Here is a 19,227-nt window from a genome sequence, read left to right as displayed (position 1 = left end):
AAAATGTCCTTTTAGGGGCTCCTCTGATCAGTTTAGGCTGCATGACTGATAACTGGTTCCAAATACATGTGCAAGCACTGTCCGTTCCTGTGTGTGTTCTGTTCCCTCACTGCTTCTGTTGCCCCCACTTTGGCTTCTTGGGATGACGCCAGCATGTTATTCTGTCAGTGAGGATGTCTTGCATTGAGCCAGCCCAACGATGCTTGAACCTTAGATCTGAAAGGACTAGCTGCATCTTTGAAAGAATTCCTTCGCTTCTTGTAGAAGTGAGGAGAATCCCTGACTTAATAACTCGATGAACATTTTTACATTGTGCTGAGTTCTTCAGAACTACAAGATCAATAACGTGCAGGTCCTTGTGAAGCTTACAGTGCGTTGGCAAGCACAGGGTCTGTGCACAGAGAATGTAAAGCAGGGAGACCATGGTCAGTCCCACGGCAGGAGAAAAGCGTGAGCGTTTGTGCTCTGTGGTTTTCTTTGATCCCGCCTTTTATTCTCCCCAATTTCACACCCCAGCATGCCGGGGAAGTAGTTCTCACTCTATGTTAACCACCTCCTCCCTCCCCGCACACACATCGGCCCCTCATCCCAGGGACTGTCTCAGGCAGGAATGGCCTCAGTGGAGCTGGCGATGGATCAGCATTTCAGGCACAGGGACAGCACTGCTCTTCACTCCACCTCCTCCATTTCCTGCTCCTTTGTCAAGCTACTGCCTGCCTTCCGATCTGAATGCCTCACTTGTACCCTGAGCCTGTGAACCAAACCTGAACTCCACCCATCGCAAGCCAAGCTTGCTTCTCTACTGTAGTTCCCACTCGCTGCCAAAGCCCCTTCTTCTCATGCAGCATCATTCTAGGCTCCACTCCCTCCTTACTGTTTCCTCCCCCACAGATAGGACCAGTCACCAAGTCTTGGTGGCTTCTCTTTCTTAATTTCTCCAGAATCCACCTTTGACCCCCTTTCCCCCTCCCAATGTCATTGTGCTATTTGAGCTCTCATTGTAGTTCCAAATGATTCACAGGATATGGTCTTCAGTATGCTAGTGAGTTGCACAGAGCCTCCTGATGAGCCTACAATGGATCTAAAAAGTTCAAGTTCTAGAGGAACATTGCCTAGTGGTTAAACAGGTGAAATCTGTAGTCAGAATACTTTGATTTGAATCTCAGTTTTACTGCTTGCTTAGCTGTGTGACTCTGTGGCTGTTTCCTCGTCTATAAAGTGGAGATATTATTAGTGTCTATTTCATAAATGTATAATAATGAAATGAGATAAATGTATGCATAACACCTCAAAAACTGCCTGACCCATAGTATGTGCTCAATTAATGTTAGCTATCAGGAAATGATGTAGCATTCTATAGATTTTCATGTTTGCATAAAACCATGTGAATTATTAAGGATTACAAAATTTGAAATTGTGCTAAAACTATTATATGACTAGAGTTTTCCAAATATTTTAATTCGATTTTTCTTCAGTTTGACTTCCATATGTTGGCAATATTATAAGATTTGTGTTTTGTGTACTCACACTTGGATAATTGGAATCCCTATCATTTGAGAGGAAAGATAATTTGTAATTGCCTGTCTTCAGTTGGTCGTGATATTCTATTACTGTGTGCTTGCTCATTATAAACTCATTTGGATTAATCATTACTAATATGGCTTATTATAGGTTGCTTGTTTAACCTTATAGTTTATAATTATTCATATCTGCATCATTAGTCTTGTTAATTTTTAAATACCTAGACTGTAAGATATGCTTATGATATGGTTCTGTATTTATCATCCATGCCCCTATTGTGAAAGCAAAAATACACACGCTCACACATATATAATCCAAGATGCCCAGCTGGACTAGCCCTCCAAAATTTGTTGTGGTATTTATCTGTTAATTTATTTGTCACCGAATTCTTTTTCTGCTGGAAAGAAGAAAGAAATGATTGGTCTAGGTCCTCCAACGAAACAAAGTTTGACAGTCTGGCAGTGACTCTTGAAACAGCTTCAAGACTGTCTTTTCTCATTTCTTGCCTGTAATAGTCTGTGTGAAACCCAAATATTGCCTCATTTTTTCCATTTTTAGAACTCTTCACTGTTACCCAGTATCTTACAGACTTGAGACTCCTTTGGATGTACACAAGGCCCTTCCGAGTCTGTACTGTGCTCACCTCCATGCCTGACCCTTTCACCACTTTTCACCCGGGACCCTTCATTTATACCAAACAGAGTTACTCATAGTGCCTTGAATGTTGGCCTTCTAAGATTTTGAAGACAATACGTCACCTTTCTATAGCTGCCTCTATAGCTTAGCTTCCTTTCAGAAAATTCACACCCCTTGGCTGGTGTCAGACGCGTGTGTGATGAAGAGCTGCTGGGAGCACGCGTTCTGCGCTGTCGTCACATGGAGTCCACTTTCTGGACTCCTGTCCTGTCTTTGACGGATGATATTTGTACAGCCAACCATGTCAAATCATCTTTTATTGCTAAGTGCTATTTTAAGTCAGAGGTTGATGTTATTTACTCGTATGGTTCAAACTAAACTTTTAATGTCCACTATCTTTGATAATCAGAGCAAAGGAATTACATCTTGTAAGTAGATCTATAAAACCCACACACAGTATTTTATCATATATGAACAGATGAAGTCATCTCATCAACATTAATTTGCATATATTTTAAGGTATTTTCATATACTTTAACTTTCAGATATATTTTTCACACTATTGCTTTACTTTCGTTGTATTTGTATGACTCAGATTGCCTTCAGTACTTTTTACATAGAATATAATAGCTTTATTGATCATACATTGCAAAGACTACTCAAAGGTTACGGCTTGGAAAAAAATCTTGAAGATCATCTAATCGACGCTGTCATTTTATGGGGACAGAACTTGACTTGAACTTTATCTATTTTATTGATTTACCCTAGCGAATTTTTACAAAAGCTATCAGAGCAGGTTGCCTAGTATTGGTATTCTGTGAAAATAAAAGTGATCAAAAGAAAATATGAGGTTGACTGTTTTTTAATCTATTATTCTCATCTGTTTTCCTTTATGAAACTTTTTCCTTGACCCTTTTTCAATATATTTGTAACTCAGTATTATAATAAATGCCTTGGAAACAAAAGAAGGAAAAGTGTATATTTAATATATGAGTTTTTTCTTTCTTCAGTGACTTTCCAATTTATGTTTGAGGGAGCTGCAGTTTACAAATGTATGAAATAGAATAAAATGACACAGCTGCCTGAGTAAATGAATGAGTAAAAACTAAATGTTGATGCTAATATGGTTTTAATGAGTAAGCAGAAAACCACAGGGCTGGTCCAGCTGGGCCTCTTGGAATGGTGCTGAGCTGGGATCAGAAGAGCACAGGGGACCTGGACCAGTGGAGGGAGAGTGACGGCCTCTATGGAGATGGAAATGGCACAAGTGAAAACAAAATTAGAATTGATTGGTTCTCATACAAATTTTATTAGAAGTCATTAAAATGTTATGTTTTCCAAGATGAGTGGTAGTCCCTTTAGTTTGTTTTTATTTATCTAATGCTATTTAGTCAATATGTTTACACTCGTTGCAGAAATTGAGCCAATACATAGGACATGCTATAGATGCAAGCTTCTGCAGAAATGTGGGTGCAGTATATTTTGGTGAAGATCATGATATCCAATAATTCATAACATTCAGTCACTAAGGCCTCATATAAGTTCTTAAAAAGGTAACTGTGAAAAGCCTCCTGAGAGTGAGAACTTGAATGCTCCCACTCAACTGGGAAAGGAGCCCTCTTGCATGGCCCGCTGATGACAGTTCCTCCTAGCCACATCCCTACCGTGGCTGCTCCACTGCGGTTCACTCTGTATCCCACTTTCAGGTTAGACACTCCTTTTCTCATATCAGGAGAGCACAGTTTGTTTTATCTGATCTATAGTCCTTCTTGGTGGACTTTTTCTACACTTCGGATCAAAATTAAATACTTAAAATGTAGCATTACTAAGTTGTCAAGATCTTTTGTGTTGTGCTTTTGTCGATGCAAATAATCCATAACCAATCTATAAATCAAAATTGGGGTGAGTTTATTATGAGCCAGATCTGAGGACTAGCCTACCCCGGGGCCTTCCTTCTCTGAGGAAGGAAGGGCACCAAAGAAGTGGGGTGTACATAGTGGTTGTATACCTGGAATGAAGAGCATACATCACATATGATAGGAATGTCCCTTTTACAACAGTCATGGGATTGCCTAGCCGGCACGGCACAACTATTCACACAACAGGTGGTAGGTCTGCTGTCTCCATGGACACAGCAGGAAGCAGGTCTGTGGTCCAGAGTTGGGTGGTCACAGGTGAGCGCAGCAATCAGTTCCTAGCCTAGGGAGTGATGCTTATCCTTAAGGAAATGCCATGTGGGGGAAGTTGCATCTTTATCTTAAGGGCATTTGTTCTTGCCTTTGGGACATAGCAAATACTTAAAGCAGATGTACAATGCATGCTCAACGCCCTGTCAGGCCCTTTCGGAAAACCAAGGTCAGGCCAAATTAGTGTTACACCAAATGGCTTCCTCATATACTCCAATATATCCTATTGCTTGCTATTTATTTACCACTTTGCAATCCATGAATGTCCTTAAAATGATAGAAAAATATCAGAACTAAAACACCATGCCTACCTCGGTCATCTACCAGAGTCCTTTTTGACAATTTTTTTAATCACATCATTTGGAGACAGTAACTCCAGTCACATTTGATGTTAAATTTTTTTAAATAGAGCTCATTTCTTTTTCTATATTGTTAATTATTTACCAGCAGATTACCTACTCCATTGGAAAATGGGATGTTTGATATCTCTTGCTTTGGAAATTAACCAAGCTTGAGAAGCAAGATGATAAACTTTGGAGTTAGAAAGCTTCGATTTAAATTTCCATCCTGCTCTGACGGACTGTGCCTCTGGGCGAGTTACTTCTCCCAGGTCCTGCAGGCTTGAATACCTTAAGGGCTGCTTTCGGGTGTCTGGCGCACAGAAGCCCTTCGGCAACGGCAGAGCTGGGGTGAAGAGCGCAGGCACATTTTCTCCCCATGCTACCATTTCTCTTCATTGATCCAGAAAATTGAGAGTTGACTTTATTTCCTAAAACTTACACAGCCAGTATGTTTTTTCCCTAGGTACTTGTTATAATTGCTCTATCCGTAAAGTGGTTGCTGATCTCTGAGCGAATAATGAATAGCATTTAGGACAGTTCAAAACGTTTAGAATTATTGACTTAGACTTAAGACAAGCAGCCCCTAGAAGCCCCATTAAACTGAGAACTAAAACACTTTGCTGTTCCTTAAAAAAAAATCTGAATACCTCATTGCAGTTCTGCATTCAAGTGCAACATAAGGGTTTTTCCTCCCACCAAGCAATTCTCCGACACCAGCTGCGTGTCCTGTAATTCAGCTCCATTCTGGCACTGTATGCCTGGAGTTAGCATCAGATTGCACAGGGGAAGGGCTCGGTCCCTCAAGCCCGCCCCCCACTTCAGATGCCCACCGCAAGTCCAAGTTGTTATCTGTGCTTCTGACCAACTGGTTCACGATGCCCTCCTTGGGTTCAGTTAGTTTGCTAGAGCAGGTCACAGAACTCGGGGAACCAGTTACAAAGAGCTAGCTAAGGTGAGGTCCTGAACCAAGAAGCTTCTGGCTCCTTGGAGTACACGGCCGGGCACGGGAGCACGCGGGTGCGTTCTGATTCACTAACCTGGAAGCTCTCCAAAGCCCATCCTTTTGAGTTTTTATGGAGGCTTCTTTTCCTGGGCGTGATTGATGAAATCATTGGCCATTGAACTCAATTTCCCCAGAGGTCAATGGGCAGGGCTGAAAGTTCTAGCCCTGTTATCACAGGGTTGGCACCCCTGGCAACCAGTGTCCTTAGGAGCCTTCCAAAAGTCACCTCACTAACATAACAAAAGGCCCCGTAAGTGCTCTCTCCACAGGAAGTTCTGAGGATTTTAAGAGCTCTGTGCGAGGACAGGGACTAAGACTAAGTATATATTTCTTGTTATAAATCACAATATCACAGACATAAATATGCCAGCGGTGAAATAAAATTATTCTGACTAAGTTGTTCAGTAGCTTTCTAGTTGTCAAATCAAACGGACGGAGCCAGTTCTCATCTGTGCCTTGTCTATTAAGCACGGTGTGCCATTCCCTTGTCCCTGGTGTAGGCAGTGGGGCTTTCCTCACGTCTCCACCTTCTTCTCTTAGTCTGTGCCGACAGCTCCTCTGCCTCTGGGCGGAGTCCGTGTTCCCTGTGCCTCGTGCTGGTCCTGCTAGCATTTGGGCAGGAGATGAAGTCCTTTGCAGTCAACGGTCACCTCCTCTCCCAAACTTTGCCTGTTGTCCTCGGGGACATGAATCGTCCCTCCACCTTGTTATCCTCCAGTACTCTGTCCTGTCTTCTGCTGTGTTAGTTACATTTTTCTTGCCACTTTCATACTAGGAATCCTCCGATGGCTTTCGGTCTCACACAGGCATCGTTCCAAAGCGCTTCCTCACACCTGGAGGCCCCCCACATCCGCCCCTGGCAGCTCCCCGGAGAGTTTTTACTCTCGTCTTCACTCACTCAGTGCCTGCCACACTGGCCTTTGTGACATCCTCAGCACACCATCCTTACTTTTGCCTCTGCTGTTCCCTCGACTTGGAGCTTTGTGCCACCACCTGCTCCCAAGGCTTGTTCAGATGTCCCCTCCCAGAGCTGCCTTCTCTGCCCAAGCAGCCCACAGACAATGCCCCCACCATTCTCTAGCCTCTTAGCCACCGTTGTGTTTCTTCACGGCAGTTCCCACAGGCTGACGTGATATGATATGCTTATTTGTTTCGATCTCGTCCCTCCTTCCGTGCTGGAATACCTCTCCCACCGTGGCAGGGACGTGATGCTACTGGTCCTCCACTGCACGTGCGATGCCACCTCCACAGAGCAACGCAGGCTCGGAATCAAGAGAGAGTCACTGAACGAATGAAGGAGCAAATGAACGGGGGGCTTCGCTTTTACACCACAGATCCCCTGCAGCCACCGCCCCCGACTCCCGCCGCGGACGACCTCCTTCACACGGTGGACCGGGATGGCTCAGCCTGTGTCCTCTGCGCAGCGCCCCGCAGTGAATATCTGTCCCATTTGCTGGTTGTTTTCCTACGTTTTACAACTATAATTCGTCTATACTTATTTCACCCTCCCTGCTCCTTCAGCCCTTGTTTTAAACACTATTAGAAATCAGAGTTAAACAGAAAAATATTCAATTGCGTGGAAAGGCTTTGTTAATGTTTTCAGGTAGGAATAGAAATAATAAAATAAAAATATGAGAGATCGCAGTGCCTCTAATAGGGTGTATGTAGCTAGAGACAAAAGAGTCGTTTTTTAAATTGGATGCGGACTTGGATGTGCTGCTTGGGGACCGACAGGCTTCTCACCAGGCACTTCTGCAGCGCTTTCTGAAATGACAAAGAACCGACATGCCATGATAAGAGCTGCTGGGGTGTGGAGTGACACAAAGGGCTGCTCAGCCCCAGGGAGGGCGCCCCTGTGCAGGCGACCGTCCTGTAGGGGGAGGCCAGCGTCCCCATTCCTGCCGTGAACACCGCGCATCACAGACTTGAGGGGAGCAAGGCTGCGCCCTCAGCGTGAGTGTAAAAGCAAGTGGATGGAGGAGGAAGCCTTTGACCCTAGTCTCAGAGAGTCTGGGCCAGCCCGAGGCACTGCTTTCTCCTTGGGGGTCACCACAGATGCGGGTCGGGAACATAAAACGGGCGGAGTCCTCTAGCGTATCAGACCGCGACCTGCCGTTCAGGGGTGTCAGACGCAGTGGTTTACAGAGGGGGGTTTCCAGCCCTGGTCAGAATGTACTTCCTGACTTGCCTGAACCCTACAGCGTGTCCTTTCCTGATCATGTAAGGCTCTCCTCCACACCGCCCCCTCTGTAGGTGGGAAAGTGGGGGACCCAGCTGGTGTGAGACTCCAGGCTTGGAGAGGCCCATGGAAGGGCTGAGAGAAAGAGACGGCACCCTCTGTTTTGCAGCATCAGCAGTGTTGCATGAGGTATGCTGGCAAGAGAGTGGCAAAAAATAGAAATAGATGACATTGCAGCCCAACCTCATATCTGCCCATCATTCGCGATAATCAGCATCTCACAGGACGTGCAGCTGCGTCTAGGCAAAGGCTGACCTTACCTTTCCGTAAAGAGGAGGATTCCCCTGGCTTTGTATCTCAAGATGCTTCCCCCAAGTTGTGTGGTCCCAGCTGTTTGCTTTAGTCCCCCAAGCTCTCTTTCTGTGGCATTTATATCTTGACCTCAGGCTTCTGCTCACCCACCAGCCTTTTCAGAGACCCTGTGCCTCCTTACTGAGGAATAAAAGAACTTCCGTGTCCCACACATATTGTGCTGTTCTTGGGCTCATTAACTTGGCCGCTGGACACTGTTGCCTCATCACCGCCTACCATTTGGAAGCAGCTATGTGGGATTTTTTTCCCCCAGAGATGTAGAGCCACCCTTTAGTATACCAAAGAAGCAAATAGCTGCCCATGGCCCCAGCCTCATTTTGGGGCTCCCTGTTCATAAAGAAATGCCCATTCCAATGACAGCCTAAAGAGGGGGAAACGGAGCAGAGGGGAATATGCAAGAAGAGAGAAGGAATGTGAGTACACACAGCTCTGAACTCCTCGTCTTCCTTTCGCCTCTCATCTGCTCCGGTCACTCCTTTATTTCAATTTCTTGAACACAAATTCTTTCCCAGGGCCTTTGCATATGCTATCTTCTCTGTCTAGAATGGTCTTTCTGCTCTTCTAACAGATGATTCTTTCTCGCCCTTTAGAATTCATCTCAAATATTCCCTTCTGAGAAAGGCCTTCCCTGGCCACATTATCTAAAGAACAGCGCCACTACGATTTCCCATTGCACCACTTCCTCTTCTCCATACTGCACATCACAATATGTAATTATTTTACTTGTTTGCTTGCTTTTTATCAGTAGCTCCCATGAGACTGTAAACTTTCTGAGTGGAGGGACGAAGAGTGTTCTGTCTGTCAGCATTCCTCCAATATCTGGCTTCCAATAAACGTTGACCTGCGTGTTCATTGCTCTATATGAGAGTTGGTTATTCACTCATGCTACAACAGCATGCATCTCTAGAGGCCGCCTGGGCTCTCACCTGCAGCCTTATGGTGTGAATTCTTGAGTAGTAGCTGTGGAATTAGTCTAGTCAGGCCTAGGAGGAGAGACACGGGCCAAAACACCCCCCACTGCTAACGAAGGAAACTGTCATAAATAAGGAGTTGACAGGCAGAAAAAGGAGATTTCTTAGCTGGCTTCCATGTCTAAATAATTTTGTCATTGTTCTTTCTTTAGCTTCTGTTTGATTTATATTTGGAAATAATTGTGATGCTCGATTACAAAGTAAATTAAATGAAGCATTGTTATGAAGTTAAAGTGTGTGTTAATAAAATAATAGTACAAACTATAATAATATCTATGGCCCTTATAATTTCTGTTAAAGACCTTGAGAACATTGCTAATCTATTTAAATGTTAAACATAAACAAGCATAATAGAACATAACTTGATGAAAGTTATAGCTAAATTTTTATCCCATTTGGTTCGTTACACAGCAGACGTATAACTGTAACTGAATGATGTGTAAATATACCATATGGCTGGTACACTGTTTATCCTGTTAAGTGAGAGAAAATACTTAAGTCTACGTTAAGAAATGAATGATTAATAAAGCTCTCTTTAATGAACATTTGGAACCCTGTGGAATTAGACAAGTTTTATTCCATCGGAGATGGAAATTCACAAGACTATCAAATAAGAGTTAATGCGATTATAGTCCAGGTCTGGAATGATAAATATGATGATGAATAGATGTCGTTCTGAGCATAAAGTAAAGGTTGTTAACTTAGCCAGGTAACATTTTCAATTTCATTCGATTTTAAAGAGAATTTCATCAAGAATCTTTAGTACTTATTCTTCCAAAATACAGCGAGCAAGTAATCAGCAATTTTAAGAGTCTCTGAGTACTCATCGACTTAATAGACAATTATAGCGTATTGCGTTAAAAAAATTAGCTATTTTAGAAGTCCCTAATTACAGATTTACTTGTAGACTTATCAAGGAAAAATAGTACATTTCAAAATGTACTTACAATCCTAATGATATTGTCTGTTTTAAATGTTCCTTGTCGAAGTGCTTCTCCTGTGCGCTCTCCCTCCTGGGAGGGAGGTGTGAGGGCAGAATTTATCTACAGACTTTGCTCTGAAACTTGCTCTTTTGGTGCCTACTGCTAACTCAGAACAACTTTGCAGATTATTTTCTCCTTGTAGCTGGATGGCTTCACTCACGACCGTTCACGGTTGGGATGTCATGGACAGAGCGGTCCTAGTCATCCACTGCAGATGCTGATAGCGTGTATCTAAACTAAGTGCAAAATTACCGACCTTTACAACAAACACACACTAACTTCTAAAAGTCGTGAAATAACTCAGTGGCCTGACAGTAAATTGAAACAGATTCGCATCCTAGCCTGGTTTATGAGTCGTATCTGGCCGTCGATTTGTGAACGTCAGCATATGGATATCCAGTGGAGATCCGGGATGGGGCAGGAGACCTTTCAGGATTTCTCTGAAACAATTTTCACCTTGTACAGAGGGGATGAGATGCAATTATTATAGTCCTGCCCCTACATCCCCCTACAGGGCCTGATTAACGGAAACTTGAGTGATTAACTGACTGCCTGAAAATATTACTTGAGGAAGGGTCATAGAGGGCAGTGTTGCTGTTGCCACTGAATAAAGATTTACTTAGTGTCTCGAACATTCTGAGCACAGTGCTAGGCCTTGGAAAGTCCTGTGGGACGTAGTCCGCACTGGCGACCACGATGATGAAGCCTGGAGGGGAGATGGCCCTGTGACCAGGCACCACCACGGCCTTGGTTCGGTCCCGCAGGGCTGCTCTGGCTCCGCAGGCACCCGGATTCGGTGTGAAGAGGCTGAAATTCTTCCCCAGACGCTTTCTCCTACTCACACCGAAGTCTGCTGTCACACTTGGGGGCAGAGTCGGGTGGGAAGGGGGTGAGTGCAACACGAGATGTTGCTTTAAGACAAGCCCAGTGGTAGATGTTTTGCTCAGTTGTCTTTCATGGTATTAGAAAGATTAAAAAATACTTGTCCCTTAGATATATCCTTAAATGACTCCCTGGAATGAAAATAGAATCAAATATTTTCTAATGTAAAATAAACATTATATATTTGCATTATGAAAGAAGCCATATAGAGATTATGGGGGATTTTTTTTTTTCATTTTACTCTGCATTTTAAGCAACCAAGAATCTAGAAATTAAAAATACACACAAACCTAAAATTTAATGAACACTGCAAATGATAAACTTATAGAACTGAAAATGGTATAGCATATTTGGGAACTAGGAACCTTTGGCTTATATGTTACTTTTCATACATTGTTTGATATTTATTTCAAACCAAAAATTAAAAATTAGAATTTTCTCTTTAGCAAAGTGATGTTTCACTTCAACACATAAAATTACTGTAATTAAGAAATGGCAGGACACCTTCCATGGGGCTTTGGGTTGACAGCTCACTGCATCTGTACATCCAGAGCTTTCCTTCCAGGACTTGCTCACAGGACTGATACCGAGGAGCTGCTCATCCGAGGGGCTGCAGATGCAAAGTTAGAGCTCCTTTGACCAGCCAGTAGCCTCTCTCTACTCTGTCTGAGTGGCTCCTGGATGTCTTCTGCGGCATCTCACCCACCCTAGAGCATTCAGTAGAATGCTCCCAATTTTACTTGCATCATTCCTTCACAAAAATTTTTCATATTTAATGTTGCTTATATAATCACCAAATGCTTGAAAGCCATAAAGAGTGAGGACATGGCTTCTAATAGCATACCGCTTTTCCTTCTGCATTACTGACCCTTTCATCAAGACGTGGTTCCCCTAGAATAATCCTACATTCTCCTTATTGCTGCTTTACTTGACTATTTTGCTGAACATTAAAAGCTTTTATGTCCTAAGGAATTGTAAAGCAGGGTAAAAAAAATAATGGTTTTGCAAGTTTTCATTTTTTAATGTGCAGTTTGTGTTTTTAGATTGACAAGAACACCCTCCATCATTTTTTTTGAAGTCATCATTCTCTTTTTCATATCAGTGGACCTGTTTTGTAAAGGAAGTCATTAGAACAGGAGAGGAATCTTTTTATGTAATATCTCTGACCAAATTTTATACAATGCCAGGCAGCCGGGGAAAATTCAGCGACACAGCAGAGTCACATCTTATTCTAGGGTTATCTTCTAAACTTAGCAAGTAAGGCAAAACATGTGTTTAGTCACAGTTACTGAAAAGCCTGTCTCAGTAAGCCCAGCACAGCGGGTCAACCCTCCATCACTGAATTCGACAGTTGGCATGTGTTGGGCGCTTGGCGAAGTGTTTGGCGCGAGTCGAGGGTCATGCTGTGTGAAAACTGTACTGCATTTTTAAACACCGGGATCATTGCGAGCTCAGGAATCTGCTCACATTGTGAGGAGCGCGTGGGGGCTGAGGAGGGGAGAGGCGGTCTCTGACTCTCTGCGCATGCTCCTTCCCATATCCATCGCTGAGTAATGTGGTGGCGTCACTGAGACTTCCTTCTCTTCCTTTCACATATCTGACTACCTCGATGCGCATGGCTACCCTTGCTATCTTTTAAAGCTAGGAATAGTTGATTAAGAAAGTTTGTGTATATATACGTATAAAAGTTTGATTATAACAATTGTTGGGCAGCGTATCAGAGTGAAAAGAGCACAGATCTGCAAGTTAGGAACCTTGAAGTCTTGTCCTAACTGCCATAATATGATTTACGATCTAGCACAAATTATTTTAGCTTTCTAAATGTTTATTTCCTTATTTGCAAAAATAAGTGGATGGACTAGGTCACTGATTCCCAACCTGGCTGGGGGACATGCAAGAAATAAGAGTCACAAGCTAACCTGTGGAATTCTGATTTTTGAGGACCTGGAAATTTATATATTTAAACATCTTTGAGTCCGTTCCAGCTTTGTGTGCCAGTTACGGGCCGGGTCTCTGCATCTTCTAGTAGACTCCCAGGCCCTCTGGACCCCTCTGTGCCCGTGGCCTTGGCTTTGTGGAGCACAGTGTGTCGCTGTCTTGCTGCTCTAGACTGGACTGAAATGGCACTCAAACAGCCACGGGCAGGTTAGACTTTGAAGGTCAGACCCTATGACGGGAGCGTTCTCCGAATGGAGTGCCTTTAGATCTATAGTGACTGTGAACGTTGTTGTTTGCTCTTTTGCTCAGGCAGTAGGTAGGGGTCTGGTTCATTGCATTTTGTTGCGTGGAGCTCCCTGGGGGGCAGCACTGGCACTCACGCTCAGTAAGGGCCTGTCCTTTGCTCTCAGTTCTGTGATCCAGACTAGCTCAAAGCCACCAGTGGATAAACTAGTATACAGGTCTTGGAGGGAAGGGGAGCTGCTCCTTCTGTTTCATCCAAGCATCTATTATAGACATCAGGGTGGAGGATTCCCTTCCCATTAGAAACATGGCTATTCTGCCAAGACTAGTGATAAGTTATTCCATTGGGAATGTCATTAATAGTAGAGTTGGGTTTAGAGGAGGAGCCATGGGGAGAAATATAATTATCAATTATATTTTATATATATGTATATTTAAAAAAGTTAGATGGATAGGTAGATAGATAGATAAAAGAGCTTCTCAAATGACTCCAAACATTTTCTGTTAAGAACGGTCCAAAGCTTTTTGGGAATGGCGGTCCTGAATGTGGCTGTGTTTGGTCAGAGCTGATCTGATGAGGGCATGGATGCCATAGGTACTGCTGTAGATGCAACTTGCAGTGTATTGGAAAGATGTTATAGTCACCCCGCCTTGGAGTCTTGCATTGTAGAGTGTGTTTAATTCTTCTAAATCATTTTTATATTTATAAATGTCTGGTTATGAAAACAGATAATATTTCTATCAGCAACTAAGTTTGATTTTTTTAGTCAGCAAATTATGCGTGACACTTTCAGTGAAAATGGAACCTATTAACTAATTTCCTCTTTTGGTAAAAGGGGAAAAAAGCAGTTCAAGGATTGGGGAAACTCAAAAATAATTCATAAGCAACTGCGAAGTGAAACCCAATATTTTAGGTCTGTTCCTTACCTCTGCTCATATGAGTAAGAAAGATCCTAGGAATAAGGAAGGCATAAGTTACAATCCTGTGGCTTCTATTTATTGTCACGTTGTGTGAGGCCAAGTAGGGGGAGGGAGGCACAAGGAGAGAGAGAGAGAAAGCGAGATAGAGAGTGAGAGAGAATGAATGAGAAGGAGAGAAGGGGTGGTTTTACAGCATTTTCACTGAGATTGGGTGGGAATAATCCATTTACGTAAACCAAGTGCCAAATTAGTCATTTTTTTAAAAAAAAAGAAAGTTGATTTCATATAAAAGGCAAGCTAAAGGAGGTTCAGGGCAAAAGAAAGTAGTTTTAGTTTTTTATAATATCTTTGAGAAAGAATTTGTATAAAAGTTAAGGTTTAGAAGACAAGTGCATCTGTTTTGTTTCTTAAAAATAATGAAAAAAATGAAATAGGATGATCTAGTGAAGTGGTATTCGTATTAAACACCTGTAGACGCCACATTACCCTTCAGTCCCTCACAGTAAGGTTATCAGTTAGAGATATGGTTACTTCAATTTAGTTTAGTGACACCTAATCCAATCTTTCTGTGTGCCAGTAATCTCTAAGGTTTTTTTCTACTCTTAAAATTCCATGCTTCTGCACGATCTATATGAACCTCTCCCAGCTTTCCCCTTCTGTCAATCAAGAGTGTCATTTCCCTGATTTTTTGAAAGATTAAAAACTGGGTTACGAAACCAGTTGGAATTTCATGCAGATTTATGCTAGTCGAAATACAAAAAGAGCCTAGTTTTGTGTAATTAAATAGTTGTGGTACAAATCGATGATACAGATTCTTTACTTTAAAATGCTAGCATGACAAGTTTGAAGGTGGGATATCTCAAACGAAATCTGTTTCTCTCCCTTTCCCCTTTAATGTCCTTATTGCCATGTGTCGGTTAACATCTTTCACGCTTTCCTTACTATCTTGTCCACCATCCTTACAGCTCATGCCAATACTTAACCAGATGCAAGATGCTTTGTCCAAGTGTGTCATGTCGAGTCATCACATTTTCCAGAAAACCTCTGGTTCACTGATACTGTACCCAGATTTCAACACAAGATCCACTTTTTCTGGGATCCTTGTGTAATTAACCAATTACCCTCTATACTATTCTGTCTCTTATTTAAAGCTCAGCATGTGATAAATGCATTTTATTATAATTTGCTAAGAAGCTGTTTGCCAGCTGCTCAGGTATCTACTTTTAAATACTGAGCAAAGCCCCAAAGAACCTGTTTTGCTTTTAGCCCTTACTCCTCGGAAGCTCTGTCAGACGTGTGCAGGCACTTTTAGGAAACGGCCCACTGCTGCCACACTCTCCTCTTAGCAGATGGCCGTTTCTGTGTGGCAGAGGGAGTGCTGTCGTGGTTCCAGTCCCTGATCCTTCAGGGCACGACCACATTGCTAAACAGTCTCCTGCACTGGGCAGATGGTTGGTATACCTTCCTCTACTAATACTGTCATTGCTATACTTTAAAGATTTTTCTGGATCATCAAGTGAGGATAACATTCACATTTATAGGAACCTTTTTAAAAATTCTTTTATTGCATTTCCACTTCATAAAATTATTGTTCCACTCTATTTATAGATCGTGAAATTGGACAGCCTGAAACCTAGTACAAGCAAGCATGGTGTTTGGTTACACCATTGTCTTCTCCTATTTGAGAAACTCATTATTATAGCACAATGGGTATTTATTGTCCCTAATTTCATTAGGAGATGGAGAATAGGTATGATTAACTTATAATTTCAATTTGAAAGACATGCCTCTTACTTGCATTCTCCAACATTCAAGGATAATTATTTCATTAAATCTTCTTAGCAAACTATAATATCACTTTCCTAGGGGCTGGGGTGAGAGAAAACCAGGATATTAACCTAAAAGTTTCCAAATCAAAATAAAGTTAGTGAAAGCTTAATTATTTCAAATGAGAACATGTGCATACTTGAACAGTTTGCTTGATATGTTTTTTAGTCCTGGATTTAGTAGTTACTTCCCTTGCTCCATTCTTAATCTTAGCTGATGATCTTACTGCCTATTTTGCTGAGAAAATAACAGCGCTCAGTGGAGAAGTTGGTCCTCCGCCCAGCCCTCACACCTCCTCTGTCCAGGGGGGCTTTGCCTTCCCGGCACTGGGACCCTGAGCGGGCCCTGCTCCTGCCGGCAGTCAGCCCCCACTGCTGGGCCCATCTTCACACCCGCTCAGGGAACTTCTCTCCAGTTACACGCTCTCTCTCCGTGATCAGATGTTCCCTCTCCTGAAACATTCGATCATCACTCAAACAAAAACAGTAACAAAAATACTTTCTTGACCACAAACCCACTTTTATACCACCTTTTATATAAACACTCCTCAAAAAGTTGTTAAAAACGACGGTTTCCCCTTTTTTTTCTCTTCCATTCTCCCTTGAACTTCTGCCCGGCTGGTTTGCATCTGTTCACTGAAAATATTCGTGTTCCCTTCCTCGCAGCCCTGCACACCGCCCCAGGCAGCCGGTGTGCAGGCCTTCGGGCCTCGGCACCCCTGTGCTCAGCGCTGAGGCCTTCTGGGCGCGCTGCTTTCACGGGCCTGCTTGCTGACAGACACATGCCTCCTGGCTTTCCTCTTACTTCCCTGGCTGCCGCTTCTCGGCCTTCTTTCTCACTACCTTCTTTTTAAGTCCCTACATGTTGTGTTTCCCAGAGCTCAGGCCTCAGGCCTCTTCTTTTCTCCATGAACACTAACTCCTGTGGGATCTCGTCTAGTTCATGGCTTCACGTACCAGGTGTGGACGCCATCTGTCCTCTGATGCCACCATGCAGAGCCTGCCTCAAGCCCTTTACAGGTTCCTGGGAGAAGGAAATGCTCCCTACTCTATACTTTCCAGTGTCTCCCATCAAACCCAGAATACAAGACTCTTTCACTGTGGCCCATGTGCTCTCATCTCTGTGCTCTTTCCGTCGTCCACGCAGCCCCAGCCACACTGGCCTTGCTGCTGCTGTCCCAGGACGTCTCATGCCTTCACTTCACGTAGGATCCTGTTCAAACGTCAGGACTTGTTCCCTGACTACCCTGCCTTAGAAAGCATCCTCACCGTCGTCACTTTCTCTTCCTCACGCCACTCTATCTGCCCAGCACCATCCCTGTCTTGCAACCTATCATGCTTATTTGATTATTCTGCCTTTGGTACTGGAAGGTAAGCTTCAAGGGGTCAGAGCTTCCTGCTTGACTAGCTGCCAAATCTCTAGCCCCCAGAATACTGTCTGGCACACAACAGGCACTCAATATCTCTTTAAATGAATGAATAACCCTCAGTGGCTATTTTTATTTAAAAAATAAGAAGGAATAAAGAATCTTAACTTGCCCGTTATCAGCAACATTTAAATCTGCTTCACTTCTCTTTATATCCTCTAGTGGATATTGCCACCCAATGCTCATGTCATTTCTCTGTAAAAAAAACTTGCTAAATGAATCAGGTTGAACTGAATACTTTTTTCAGCAGCGGGTAATCAGTGCTGAAATGAGGATAAGAATGCTGCTGCTTGATCCTTATTTTCTGATGCTGGCCAGTGTCAATCTGGAGTTCACACATGTATTCAAATGAATAGATCATCTTAATTTTCTTCAATCAGTGTCAGCATCGTCATTCTGTTCTGGGTCATCCTTATGCCAAATAAAATAACACTTCTGAGAGGAAACTTCTTCCTACTCAGAAGGAGGGAGATAATCTTAGCCTCTACCTCATTCTGGGTAGGATCATAAGCCTTTTCATCCACATCAGTCATGATGGCCAATTTGGGCCATTTTGAAATAAGGGACAGTTCCTGTCTCGTTTTCTAGAGAAGAGTACAATCTCTTTATTTCCTGATTTTGCTATCTTTACATAGCAATAGGTCTAATGCCCACATTCAACTCTAGTTTTTGCTTTAGAACCAATGCTTGATTTCACAAAAGGAAAAATAAAATAAAATTGCTGTTTTATCCTAGGGATTTTTCAGCTGCAGGTAACACAAAAAAAATCTGTTTTCAATGGCTTAATCAAAGCAAGGGTTATTTTTCCTACATGACAGACACTGGTATGGTAGGTCCACCCTGGCCTATCCTGGGTCCAGGCTCTGTCTTCCTTTATTCTCTGCCCTCTTCCTCAGGTTTGCTTTTGTCTTGGGCTTGTCACCTTATGAGTGTTCTGTGAAGATCAGAGAAGGAGGAGGGTACGGCAGCACCAGCAGTACCCTTGTAGTCGGGAGGGAAAGCATCTATAGACAGCCTGCGTTACTTTCCCTAGGTCTTGTCTGAGATACATTGTCGAGTGGCCACATCTGGATGTGAGAGAGACTGGGAACGCCAGCATTCTCAGCGGGGCGCATTGCTGCTCTGAACCCAGTCAGGATTCGGTTATCAAGAAAGGAGGAAGTAGGTATAGAGTGCAAACCAAAGTGACTGCCCTGGCTGTGTATGGTAACCGTGTAATTCCATGTGAATGGGGATCCACGAGGACACGTTAGTGCATGTAGTTTGAAGCATTGTCCGTTACTCAGGTAGTTTCCAGTTTCCAAGAATACTTTCTATTTCTTTTCTGTCCTTGCAAAAAGAACTCTACTATTAGTTTTGCTCCTGCTTGAGTAAGATTTTCATAGAAGACGTGGAATAAATTAGCAGTTATTCCTGCTGCTAGATATAGCAAGTGGCTCGCAGTATTTGGGAGACTGAAGATTGATTTTAGACAACCGAAGTTCTGAAATGAGAATAAAATAATGAGTGTCTCACAGCATTGTGGTCAGGATATATCAAAATAATGCTTACCAGTGTTCATTGTTATTTTCTTTAAGGTGATTTCCTCATTCATAAATCATCCTTATTCAGTATCTACTGGGGGATACAGTGGTAAACAAGTTAGATAAGGTGAAAGTCTTCACTCACGTGACTCATCTGACAGGGGATAAGCAGATGAACTAGGAAGATAATTTCAAGTAAAGTGATAAAAAGAAGGCAAGAAAGGGTAATGAGGTCAGGGACAGTCTCTCTGAAGAGGTGATTTCAAGCTGAGAAT

The 19,227-nt window shown here is 42.9% G+C and overlaps 1 protein-coding gene across 1 annotated transcript in view; it reads left to right on the top strand.

Moving 5' to 3' along the window:
* Nucleotides 1–19,227, top strand: part of L3MBTL4 (L3MBTL histone methyl-lysine binding protein 4) — a 306,581-nt gene that overhangs the window by 81,024 nt on the left and 206,330 nt on the right.

The sequence above is a fragment of the Equus caballus genome, chromosome 8, assembly GCF_041296265.1.
Source record: "Equus caballus isolate H_3958 breed thoroughbred chromosome 8, TB-T2T, whole genome shotgun sequence".
In the NCBI taxonomy this organism is placed as follows: domain Eukaryota; kingdom Metazoa; phylum Chordata; class Mammalia; order Perissodactyla; family Equidae; genus Equus; species Equus caballus.
The sequence above is the reverse complement of the archived record's forward strand: the minus strand, read 5'-3'. Positions and strand labels throughout refer to the sequence as shown.